We start from the raw sequence: 12955 nt of genomic DNA, 5'->3' as shown, positions 1-12955 counted from the left end.
TGTGATAGATAATGTAGCAACTCACATGGTCCCCTGTGCTATTTAAATAGCAGCTAGCTTTCATAATTCATATGTGTGTGTGAGGATGACAGTGACCTATATAATATGACAGAATCTCAGATATATTTGGATGATAGATTGCGATCAGTAAATGCTACGTATCTGACATCCCAAGTAAAAATGCAGTATCTGCAACATCTCTATCTCAAAAGGCTAAATTACCCAAACAGATACTGCCTTTTACTAGAGACTACTGGTATGCCACATCTCACTATTTAAAATTGTAACGTGGCTTTGGGTATTGGATTTGAGTCATTTTGTATAGTATTTAATAACCCCTTCCTTACACATGATACAGGTATGTGCCAATTAGCATTGGTTCAGTGCCATTTGTTACTCTCTAATAGCGTGTTTCTATTGAGGACCATTATCCGGAATATAACAGCTAAGAGATTAATTTTGCTCAATAGAAAAGGATGTTCTCCGCTATTCTCTGGATAACAACGGCAAGAGTTTTCCCAGGAATCTATCCTTCTCCCAAATCTATTTACGCATCTAGTGACTAATATAACATGGCCAGTGGCGTAGCTGCCGGGGAGGCAGGAGGGCAATTGCCCCCCCTGGCAAAATTTGCCTATTTGGGCCCCCGCCCCCTAGTGCAAGGAAAAAAACAGGAAAAAGGAGGGAGAAAGAGGAAAAAAGAGAGGAGGGAGAGGGGGAGAAGAGAGATGGAGAATCCATACGATATGCAATACCATACGATTATTATCAATAAGCCTGGCAAAAATTGTCTATTTGGGCCCCTGCCCCCTCTCCCCCCCCCCCAAGTGCAGGGAAATTTGGTGGATTTGGGCCCCCGCCCCATACAGGCTTGCCCCCCCTGGAAAAAATCCCAGCTACGCCGCTGAACATGGCAGGTACTATTATCTTCATAACAACTTATTTACCATTACTGTGCCATATTTAGAGAGTAAAAGTATTGTTTTTAGCCTCTGTTGTCCATTTATTATTTCATATAACACAGGCGACATCATTACTTAAATATGTTAAAGTACACATAGAACGACAAGGCAAAGCTGATTTGTGTTTCATTGGTTTCTATGTGATAGGAAATAGTCCAATGTCGCGGGGAAAATCATCAAAAGTTGCCCAATTGCCGGTTTGGGAGTCCTTTGAGTTGTACCCATGAGATTTTCAACCTATTTGTTTGGCGTGCTTGACACACAAACTGAAGTGGCAGAAGTGTAATTAAAGTCAGGTCTTTATGTAGACTGAAATTCCTTTTGAATGTCATTGGCATTTGCATGTAATCGACTGATGACATTGTTGTTTAGCCCTAAGTTAGAGTTGTTGGATTATTCTATTGGAGAATTTCCAGAAGCTTAGCTTAACAGTGCTTAATGTCTCATGGTCTAATACTACTAAATGTCAACTCATAGAGGTGTGCATAAACTTGGCATTAAAAAAACCCATCATTTTTTCTTCGCAGGAGCTTGTGTCAAAATGGTCCACATCATGTGACACTTTGTTGCACCACTTTTGAGGTCCATTAATCTCATATTCAATGGCATAGTTCAATCCTTCATAGCTCAAAAGTTGACCTCATGTTGTGGGTTATGAGGTTTTGTACCAAACATATACAAAGGTCATTTTATGACTGAGTGAAAAAAAAACCCTGTTCTAACGTCCTGATTTTCCATTTTGGGGATTTATTTTGGCTGTACAAGCACTGTTGGCAAAACTATTGACAATACTAATTTTACATTGAAGGAAAAAAACACATCCCGCTCTCATCAATTCACGAAAATCCTCCAGTCGAGAACCCGAAAAGTATTAATTTGATAAGACCTATAATGTCCTTTTCACCATGCAATTCACAAGTTTATTTTTTTATGTTAGTTTTATATCAGCGGAGTATGTAGGGATAGGACAGTGGACTGAATGATGTGAATAGAAGCAGGGGCGTAGCCAGCTTTTTTGGTCAGGGGGGGGGGCAAAATTATAATACATAGAGACAAAAGGCTTTATTGGGACGACAAATGGCACAGCGTGCAAAAAACAAGGTTTTTTTGTACTATTTTAGCCCATTATCAGGATGGAAAGGGCTTAATTTTTGCAATATTTGTGGGTAGCGCTAGAAAATTGTGTATTTTCGGGCTGAATTTCAGTAGAAAAGGGCTCCTTGCCCCTTTTCTTTTCCTTTGCCCTCCTGATTTTCCCTTTTTTTTTTTGTCAGAGGGGCACTTTTTTCTTTCATTTTTTTGGCGGGGGGGGCCCCCCGCCCCCCCCCCCCCCCCGGCCCCCCGCTGGCTACGCTACTGAATAGAAGTCTTTATATATTGCACTCTATTTGTTTCTTGAGCTGTCACCAAACTATTTTGCCAATAAGTTGTCGTATCAATTTAATATCCTGTCATCCAGAGGTAATGTCCTGAAATCATAAAATGATCTATCTATGCACCTGTATACCTCGAGATGTTCTATAATACTCATATTTATAGATAGAAGAATTTAAAAACCGTTTGAGGGAAAATGACAAGGCAGAGTGACATTGGCATATCAAATGTCAATGATTTGGGGCAAAGATATTGAAATTGAGATTAGCACCACTGTCAAGAACTTCCTGATGTCATGTAGCATCTTGTTTGAGAGGATGGTCTTGCATGCATTCCTTGAATTCAAACACCATTACATGATTTTGACATGTATTTTTCATATGTTATACGCAATCTGATCCAATCGGGCAAACATGTCAACAGGTGGTAATTGTTAATTTTGGATACAGGCAAAACTAGGGTGCAAAAAATAAAATACTACAGCAAAAACAGGGTTAGAGATTGAAGACATTTCTTGTAATGATTTTGTAAACAGAAAATAATTGGCAGTGTAAAGCTCAGGTGCATAGCCAGGGGTGGAATTATCCCCAGAAATTTTTCAGGGATAAAATGGGGATGGTAAAGAGTCCTTAAAATACAAGGGTCATTCAAAAAGTTCTACCTCCATCATCGCATCTCTATTATCTTATGTGCCAGGCAATTGAAATTACTCATGATTATCATGATTATACTCTGAAATCAAAGCTACAAAATACAAGTTATTTGATGAAAATGTGATTTTTAGTTGTTAAGATGTGTTGGTTAAACGAATACAGATTTGGTACATTAGAAACGGTTACAAACTGAAGCCAAAAGTTTAATAAGCATCATAATGGATAATTATTGTAGCTTTTGATAATATCCATATAAAAATGTTTTCAAAAAGACCTTGGGATATGTCTGTCTGTTGATCAACACAGAGTTTGAATGGATATATAGAGGCTTCACAATTTTTTGTTTACTTTTTTTGTTGATTTTTCATTTGAAAAATATACTTAGTGAGAATTTGATAGACTTATCCTTCCTTCACATCAAGCTGTTCCTACAAAAAAATATTTGTATGCATTTATGGGGATCACTGATAGTGCCTGGTAATGAGTATTTGATTACATGTTTTTGTGTGGCATTGTGATGGTATGTAAGTTACCTGTGTAATGCTATGGCTTTTGCCATTTGTAGCCCCCAAACGAGTGAAACATAACACATACCCGCAAGCTGTGATTAGTCATTGTAAATAGGAATTTCAAATCAGCCCGTATCCTGACTTGAGTAGGGACATGATTGCATTTTATTGGTTAAATGTGATGATGAAGGTTAAGAATACAATATTCATTAGATTTGGTTTAAGACATGGACGGGAGAATAAATGGTTGAGAATTTGGTTGAATCATAGACTGCAGAATTCAACTGTCTATGGTTTAAGGCAGTTAAAAATGAGACAGGTTGGAAGGTATTGCTCATCTCAAAATGGTCACAAGCAATATGTTTTGCTGAATCCGGACACCCTGAAATTCATTCTGACTTGGGCATTTTCTGAAGAAACATAATGTGCTAATGTTAGATTGTTCAAATGACAAAATTTGTGTAAAAATCTTAATGAAAACAAAATCTGGCATTGATCTTGAAGATGGGATAAAAGTACAGTACATTAACATTCAAACACAAGCATGAGGAAATTGGCCTAATTTGATGATCAGAATTCACTTATTTATGCTTTTTGATCATTTTGAGAAGTAGATTGAGAGTTTCTTTTGAGAAAATATAGATTGAGATTGTCCTTTTTAAATCATGTTAATAACAACAGGCTCAAAAGCCTTCATTGTAATACTACTGTACTATCATTGAATCGGCTTTGAGAATATTCCATATCATTTGATAGACTTATCAAGGGAACCAAGGGAGAACAGTGCCAGTGCAATGATTGGTCACCCCAGGTTAAATAAGAAATAAATAAATAAATAAATAAATTATCCTTCACATCAAGCTGTTCCTACAAATAAAAAAAATATTTGTATGCATTTGTGGGGAATGGGGATCGTTGATAGTGCCTGGTAATGAGTATTTCATTTCATGTTTTTGTGTGGCTTTGTGATGGCATGAACAATGTAAGTTACCTGTGTAATGCTATGGCTTTTGCCATTTGTAGCCCCCTAACGAGTGAAACATAACACATACCCGCAAGCTGTGATTAGTCATTGTAAATAGGAATTTCAAATCAGCCCGTATCCTGACTTGAGTAGGGTCATGATTGCATTTTATTGGTTAAATGTGATGATGAAGGTTAAGGGAGGTGTAATGAGCGTGAACCTGGTTTGGATGCAGAGGGAGTGTGCCTGTAACAGACACAGCCACCAGAAAAGGACCAGCTCAGATCAGCGCCAAATAAGTTTGCAGTCCAGAAATTTCATTTTTTCTCAGCCTTGCAAAAAATAGGCAGAGGTGGGGAATCGAACCGGGACCTCGGTGTTGTAAAACCTACTGCGTTACCACTGAGCCAACTTACAATCAGCTATGAGAAGTTTGATAGTAATCCTTGATATTGCTGAATAGAATAAATCAATACTGATAGGTCTATTTATCTAATGTACGATGTTATTCAAATTGGCCTATAAACTAGGAATATAATGTGAAATGACTATCAATCGATCAATCAATCAAGTTGTCAAGTTATCAACAATCAATAATAAACCGACGTAGGCCTATCATGGAATATTACTAACTAGGCCTACTAACTAATATACCAAATAAATAAAATAAATAAATAAGTCAGTAAATAAATAAATAGGCATAGGCCTAAATAAATAAATAAATACAAAATGCAGTATTTTAGTTGCAAAATTCCAAACATTCTATTCACACATTCTATTATAATTTTCTGCTATACACGCAAAGGACCTGTGCCTTTAATACGTCCGCGCCTAATCAATAATGAGTCTTTCACCATGCTCACACACCATGTTAAACTATTGTATCCCTGCAAGTATAGTACTGACCAAGTCCTAACACCTCAATGAAATGGATGCTATAACGTACCCAATCAGCGAACATATCAAGGTCATATCAGGCGTTATACAAAGAATGGTCAAAGGTCAACGTTTCCAAAGAAGTATAGTAATAGATGTAGACACAAGCTTTGATGCGGGAAACATAAACACATAGTCGTCAGTCGTGTGGTTTTATGAGATTTGATACTGGCGCTGAAGTCTATTGGCTGTCCCAAAATCAGTACCAGACCCGGTTTCCAGGCGGCAATGTGTGTGTTGTTACAAGGAATGCAAACTCATTTTATCAATGAGTGAACCACATAGAGGAATACGACATCTATCGTGAGCCAATCTGCATTCTGTTGCCTGCAAAAGCCGACGATCAGGTAAAATTTCTAAAAGCAGCGTGACTAGATATTTGCGTTAATTTCATGATACGTGTAAAACGCATTGAAAACGCCAAATTGCAGTCATAAAATATATAATATTAGTAAATCACCCAATCGAATGTTAACGTAGGTATGTGGAAAAGAACTGCAATAACAATAACAAACTATGTGCCCAAAGAGTTGTCTTTGGCATGTCGCTTTTGAAATATGACCAAAAATATCAAATTTTGGAAAACGCCCCAAAATTTAAAACAAACACGAACCTTCCAAAATAAATATATATTAGCACTTTCGGTGCCCAGTCACTACCTGCCGCTGTGATTTGGGGTAACTCATTGCTTCCCCTCTCCAGATACCGGAACTTCAAGGTCGCTCATACCCCAGCCCTTAAGATACAATATTCATTAGATTTAGTTGGTGGGACATGGACTGGAGAATAAATGGTTGGAGAACTATGTTGATGCATAGACTGCAGAATTCTGTTGTCAATGGTTTAAGGCAGTTAAAAATAAGAGTGAGACAGGTTGTAAGGTATTGCTCATCTCAGAATGGTCACAAGCAATATGCTTTGCTGAATCCCGAACACCCTGAAATTCGTTCTGACTTCGGCATTTCTGAAGAAGTATGATGTGCTATTGAATTAGATTGTTGAAATGGCAATTGTGTAAAAAATCTAAAAGTGAAAAAAAAATCTGGCATTGATCATGAAGTTGGGATAAAAGGACAAAACATAGTCTTATTTTAACATTCAAACAAAAGTTATTAATTTGCATCAATGAAAATTATAAGCGAATTTGATGATCAAAATTCACTTATTTTTGCTTGTTGATCATTTCGTTGAAGCAGAATGAGAATAATAGATTAAGATTGTTCCTTTTAAACCTTGTTAATAACAACAGGCTCAAAAGCCTTCATTGTAATACTACTGTACTATCATTGAATCGGCTTTGAGTATATTCCATATAATTTATTCAAAAATATTTAACAGAATACAGAAATGAAATCTCATTCAGAGGAAAATTTGAACAAGAGCTGTCACTACCACTACGCACATGTTTAATTGAAAAAGGCTTCATACTCTCAATATTCTAAAATTAGCAAAAATTATGCATGTGACCCTTTTCTGTCTGTCAAACCACAAGATGCTGATTGGAACCAGTTATTGTTCTATCTTCAATTGGATTTTATACCTTCATTTGTTCCACTTCCTAATATGGTAAATGCTTATAAATATTCATCTAACTCCATGAAGATATGTGACGTGTCATGTCAAAAGGAGACACTTTTGGGCAGGATCGTAAATGGAGAAATAGCCAAAAATCTACCCGGGGTGATTTTTTCACAATTTGGGTTTGTTGCGAATTTGTGATGTTATTAACGTTAAAAATATTGTCTGATAGTTTCAGACCGGAATATAACTGGCATCTTGTATTTTTTGAGACATTTTCAAGGTAATTCCTACTATCAACAGTGTCAATAATATTTTTAAAGGCTGATATCCCAATTTCCAAATTTTTAAAACCATAACTTACGAACTCAATATCTTCGCTTAGGGATGTCCGATTTCACAGGGGAAAACGGCGTTGTGGAGCCAAATATCTCTATATTTAAGATATGTAAAAACCTCAAAATTGATAACCTGCCCAAAAGTGTCTCCTTTTGACATGACACGTCACATATGGTAAATGCTTATAAATATTCATGAGTTTTAGTAAAGGAATGCTGTGCAGATTCATGATCTATATCACAGACTTGAAACGTCTGATAACACCTTATTTTCAAACATGTATGCTCAGGTTTTATGCAAGAGTAGATTTTCAGGGATTTGAGCATGTGAGACATTGTTGAAAATTGATTCAGCTAAGATGTGTTTGTTCACACTTTACAGAGGTACACTGTAAAAAACAACTGATAACATTTAATAAACACTAAACATGTTTATTTTATATATTTTACACGTAAAAGTATAGGAGGCGTTTCATACGATTAACACTATAACACGTTTATAGAGATATTTGTGATAAAAATATAAACATTCCAACACGTCCAAGTGTTACTAATCCATCAATAAATCCTTTTATAAATGTGTTATATTGTTAATCGTATACAACGCCTCCTATACTTTTACGTGTAGAATATAAATATAAACATGTTTTAGTGTTTATTAAAGCCTTAATGTATGATCTTTTTTCAGAATATACCTTTATTTTTTTCAAAACAGATTTTTGGGCATATTTGTAATACTTACACATGTTCCAACTTAAATCTATGAGCAAACTGTCAAATTCGCCCTATTTGTAGTAAAATGGGATGATTTTCTGTTGGTCCGACATAATTATTATCATTTTCATTTTTAGGTTATGATAATATGTTGGAAATATCGCAAATCGAAGTCTCCTACAAAGCTAGTTTGGTTACACTCCTCCACATGTGGAGGGGCGTAACAAACTGGCTGCAAGGAAACTAACTCTGAGGCTGCACTGCGCCGTTCTTATCCAAAGCGGTGTGAGATATTACGAGGGGTATCCAAAAGTTTTGACATCACCCAGAAGTGAAAGAGCTATACCGGTGAAAATTTGTCAGTGTAATCACTGGTCCTTATGTACATTATGGTCCAAAAATGGGTCTCATAAGTATGTTACTTTCTTCACAGGTGGCGCTAGATGGGAAGTAGGCGCATAACCTTTTCATGATAAGATCCTCCACTTTCTTGAGTTTTTTCACTGTGGCCGCATTATCCATAGGTGATGGACGTCCACTTCTTGGCTCAACTGTGAGGGACATGTGGCCAGTTTGGAAATTCCTTTTTCAAAAAGCAATAGTGCCATATGATGGGCAATCATCACCGTAGATTGCTATTATTTCATCATAGATTTTCTGAGCATTGTAGGCCTAACCCTTCAAATGCAGGAACTTAATCACGCTGCGTGCCTCAATTTTCACCATCTTGCAAGTTATGCCCATCTAGCGCCACCTGTAAAAAAAGTAAACATACTTATGAGACCATTTTTGGACCATAATGTACATAAGGGCCAGTGATTACATTGACAAAATTTCATCGGTATAGCTCTTTCACTTCTGAGTGATGTCAAAACTTTTGGATACCCCTCATCACGCAGTGATAGAGGTGAAGTTTATGATGTTGTTTCTTTGCAAATTCCCAATGTTTTTAGCGACCAAATGTATTGGTAACTTTCGTAATGATTGCATATTATCATTTTGGAAGAAAAATCTAAAAATTTAAAAAGATCGTATGTGTTATCCGTTGTTTTTTACAGTGTAAAGCTCAAATTTGAAAATGATAAACAGGTGAAGGTGTGATGCTACAATAGGCCCTCTCGATCCAAGAAGAAAGAAAGACATGATATTAATCATGTGGGATATCTTTACATTTCATAGGTTTTCACTGGCACACCCAGTCCTGTCATTCCAACTATATTGGATACACATGCTTGTGGATAGGGATTGAAAACACCACATTTGCACGTTTTGTGTGTGTAAAAACACATGGCCCTTTTCTAACAAAATCACACATTTTCAGGGCCTTAAAATACTCCGTTTTTGCAATATCACAAATATTATTTAGTCTATATCTGACTTGCCCCATTGTAAAGGAAATATGAAATGAAATTAAAAAGTGACTTATCATTTGACCATTCTTCCCTTATTCAAAATCAAGATTATTGTTATTGGGATCAGGACAAAATATACCCCTTGTCAGGATTTCAAGAATTGAAACAAGTATATACCCCTTTTTTATTTTTTTTAAAAAGAAATTTATGAAATAGATTATTAATCTAATCGCCCAGTTGCTTTCTCAAAAGTTTTCCGCAACTATATGTATCTGATACGACCGGGCTTCAACATCAATAAACACCTGGTTTCAAGCAAGACTCCTATGTCAGATAGGTGTTTCTATGTCAACATGTCAAATACCCCTGACCATTTCGGATATACATGCTATAAATGTACCAACCTGTAAGGGGGCACAGTTTCTTAACCCCAGTAGATTTGTATACTTAAAAACTGACCTTTGAGTATGTTGGGTACTAAAACTCATACTCCACGACTTGAGGTCAACATTTGAACTATTATTGTTACATGGAGAATATTGACCCATGAGTGACTTGAGACATGAGGCTATTAGCTTTACAGGGACACTGATATAATATTATGAATATAAACTAAACACCCTGGTCATCTTTAACAGGGAGAGATTCAGTTTCATTTAAATTTGCCTTCATATCAGGCATTGTCAATTACAATAAGGGACGCACCATTAGATATTATCGGGGGGGCTAGGGAGTTTGGGTCAGGCAGAAATTTTTTTTTTTGGCCCGTCGAAGGCGGAAATTTTTTTTTTTTGCTGCCTTTGAGGCAAATTACCGCCGCCTTTGGCGGCTAAGCTATATTTTTCAATTTTAATGTATACCTTTATACAGAGCTGGGTAGGGGAAATTTTTTTTTTTTGCTCATCAATGAGGCAAAATTTTTTTTTTTTACTCATCAGTGAGGCAAAATTTTTTTTTTTACTCATCAGTGAGGCAAAACTTTTTTTTTCAAAAAACTCCCTAGCCCCCCCCGATAATATCTAATGGTGCGCCCCTAAAATGTTACAAAACATTGCGATAGGGATAGATCCCCCTTAAGCATCATTTCTACACAGTGGGGTTGTTATCACAGGTAATAGAGTCTAGATGGAAGCTTTTGGAGATTTTACAAAGCCATTGAAGCTGCATTCACACAAGAGCTCACACTGAGGTATATGTATCTTAAGTTTATACCTAGTATACTGTGCCAATAAAATATCCTTACACTTAGAAAAATAGTGACAATTTCACAACTGAACAATATTGGGGCAAATTTGCTTTTTCAAAAGATGCACCATCTAATTCTGCACATTTTGACACCACGTTGAATCCAATGCGACCTCAAGAAGTAAAGTTACAAGCAATTAAATAGACGAAGGTCCAGTTTTAAAAGTGACAAATTGGCCTATACAAGGTGCAAAAAGATTCCAACAAGCGCAACAAAGCGACAACACAGTTTCTTCAATGAAGCGTTATTTAGAGCAGTTTTTATTTCAGTTTTTACTTCTCTGTACTTTTCATCACTTTCAGTTTATTTGTCAGTTCTTTTTTTCTTCAGTTTTCCTTTGTTCCTTTTGCTTTAAATTAAAGCCAAACGCATAAATTAGTCATTCACCACTCTCAGACCAGATGTCTAGTCTGTGGAGTTTTGAATAGGCCAGTTTGTCACTTTTAAAACGGGACCTTCGTCTAATCAAATGCTTGTAACTTTGCTTCTTGAAGTCACATTGGATTCAATGTGGTGTCATAATGTGCAGGATTAAATAGTGCATCTATTAAGAAAAATAATTTACCCCAATATTGTTTAGTTTGGAAGTTGTGATTATTTTTCCAAGTGTAAGGATACTTTATTGGCGCAGTACACACTTAAAACTACGGGGTCACAAAATGACCCAAACGGGGTCATTTTTGACCCCAGCATAGTTATCAACTAAACACCATACCACTAACGGGGTCATTTTGACCCCATTGGTCGGGTCATTGCAATGACTACGCATTTGGGTCAAATAGTAACCCCATTGGGGTCAAAATATTACCACATGTTGGGGTCAAATGAAATGACCCCTTCAAAGGGTTGCCTTATTGGGTTACTTAATGACCTCATTTCGGGGTCAAATGAAATGACCCATTTGAAAGGGTTGTTTTATAGGGTTACTCAATAACCACATTTAGGGGTTGTTTGGATTTTTTAGTAGGCCTATGGTCATGCTGGTCCCACCAGGACATAAGTGTGTTTCTGCACAGAGAAAGCATTACATAAACAGCAAACTGCAAAATGCATCTGTGTATCACACTCACACACACAGTCAGTCATCGCCTATGACAGTTCACGTATTATAAGCTTACATGATATAAGCTTATAACAACTGCAGCCAAGACACCAGCCACGACAGCATGAAATTGGAATGAATCTGCGTGCATAGACAAGGGTCTATGCATCCCTGCAGTCTCACTTTTCAACTAACTTTTCATATTCCACATCATGCAGACAAGCACACACGACAAACCGCTGAGCTGCACAATCAGAACAAATATGGCGCTGATGTTACCACGTGAGCCGATGCACACCGTGTGTGCAAATAGTTCCGAAATGCAAGTCATTATAAAGTTGACAAATTGGGTAACTTCGGTCAAAAAATTAGTTTTATTTATTAATCAACAAACTATAATTGCAGCTCATGTTTAAACTCATTTATGAATTGAGATTTTCAAAGCGGAAGATTGAAACTGATATCAATGCGCGACGGTATCGGCAAAATGACCACTAAGTTTTTGACCACGTTCGTCAGTGGCTAAAATGAATGACCTCGTGAATGTGGTCAAATTAAAACAGTACAACCCCCTTGAAGGGTCAAAACAACCCCAAACGTGGTCAATTCAAAATGACCACGGAAAATATAACCCCGTAGTTTTTAGTGTGTATATGATGGTGATAAAACACAGTTATGTTTATGCCAAGAAATGAGAAATGGAAATAGTTGCTCATCCAGGACGTTTTTTTCCTTGTCATTGTCACACCAAGTGATCATTCCATTCGACAAAAAATAAATAAAAATATGATCTTGGTCCCGGGAACTTGGTCTTTGCTTGTGTTGCAAAATCTCAAGCAACCATAATCATCCTTGTGCATTGAACTTTGTGTTTGTATCTCATATCCAGGAGTCATACACTGATGCAAAGAAGAGGAAGTTCTTTGTTTGGGAGCCCATTTTCACGATCAGTGGCGTAGCGTGCATGGGTCATCATATGGGGGGGGGGGCACCGACCATGATTGGGGAGCACCGGGTCTGATTGGGGGGCACAAATCATTTTTCGGCAATTTTCCTATGGGATTTTCTCAATTTCGAGATCGATTGGGGGCATGTACCCGTGCCCCTATGACGCTACGCCGCTGTTCACGATATTTGATCTTTTTTTTTTTATGTTCTTATACTTTCCCCAAAGACCCCAAGAACCCCCAGAACTGACCGCTGGATATGTCAATGTACACCAAGAAAAATCTTAAGATTAAAAACAAACTTAAGATCTTGATCATTGCGTGGACACAGCTTAGTACTGAATTTTAATCACGTTTTGATTCACACCATCTCGTACACCCATAGGCAGCACAGGTACCC

This window comes from Amphiura filiformis, chromosome 17 (genome assembly GCF_039555335.1).
Source record: "Amphiura filiformis chromosome 17, Afil_fr2py, whole genome shotgun sequence".
Classification (NCBI taxonomy): domain Eukaryota; kingdom Metazoa; phylum Echinodermata; class Ophiuroidea; order Amphilepidida; family Amphiuridae; genus Amphiura; species Amphiura filiformis.
Note: the sequence above shows the minus strand (reverse complement) of the source record.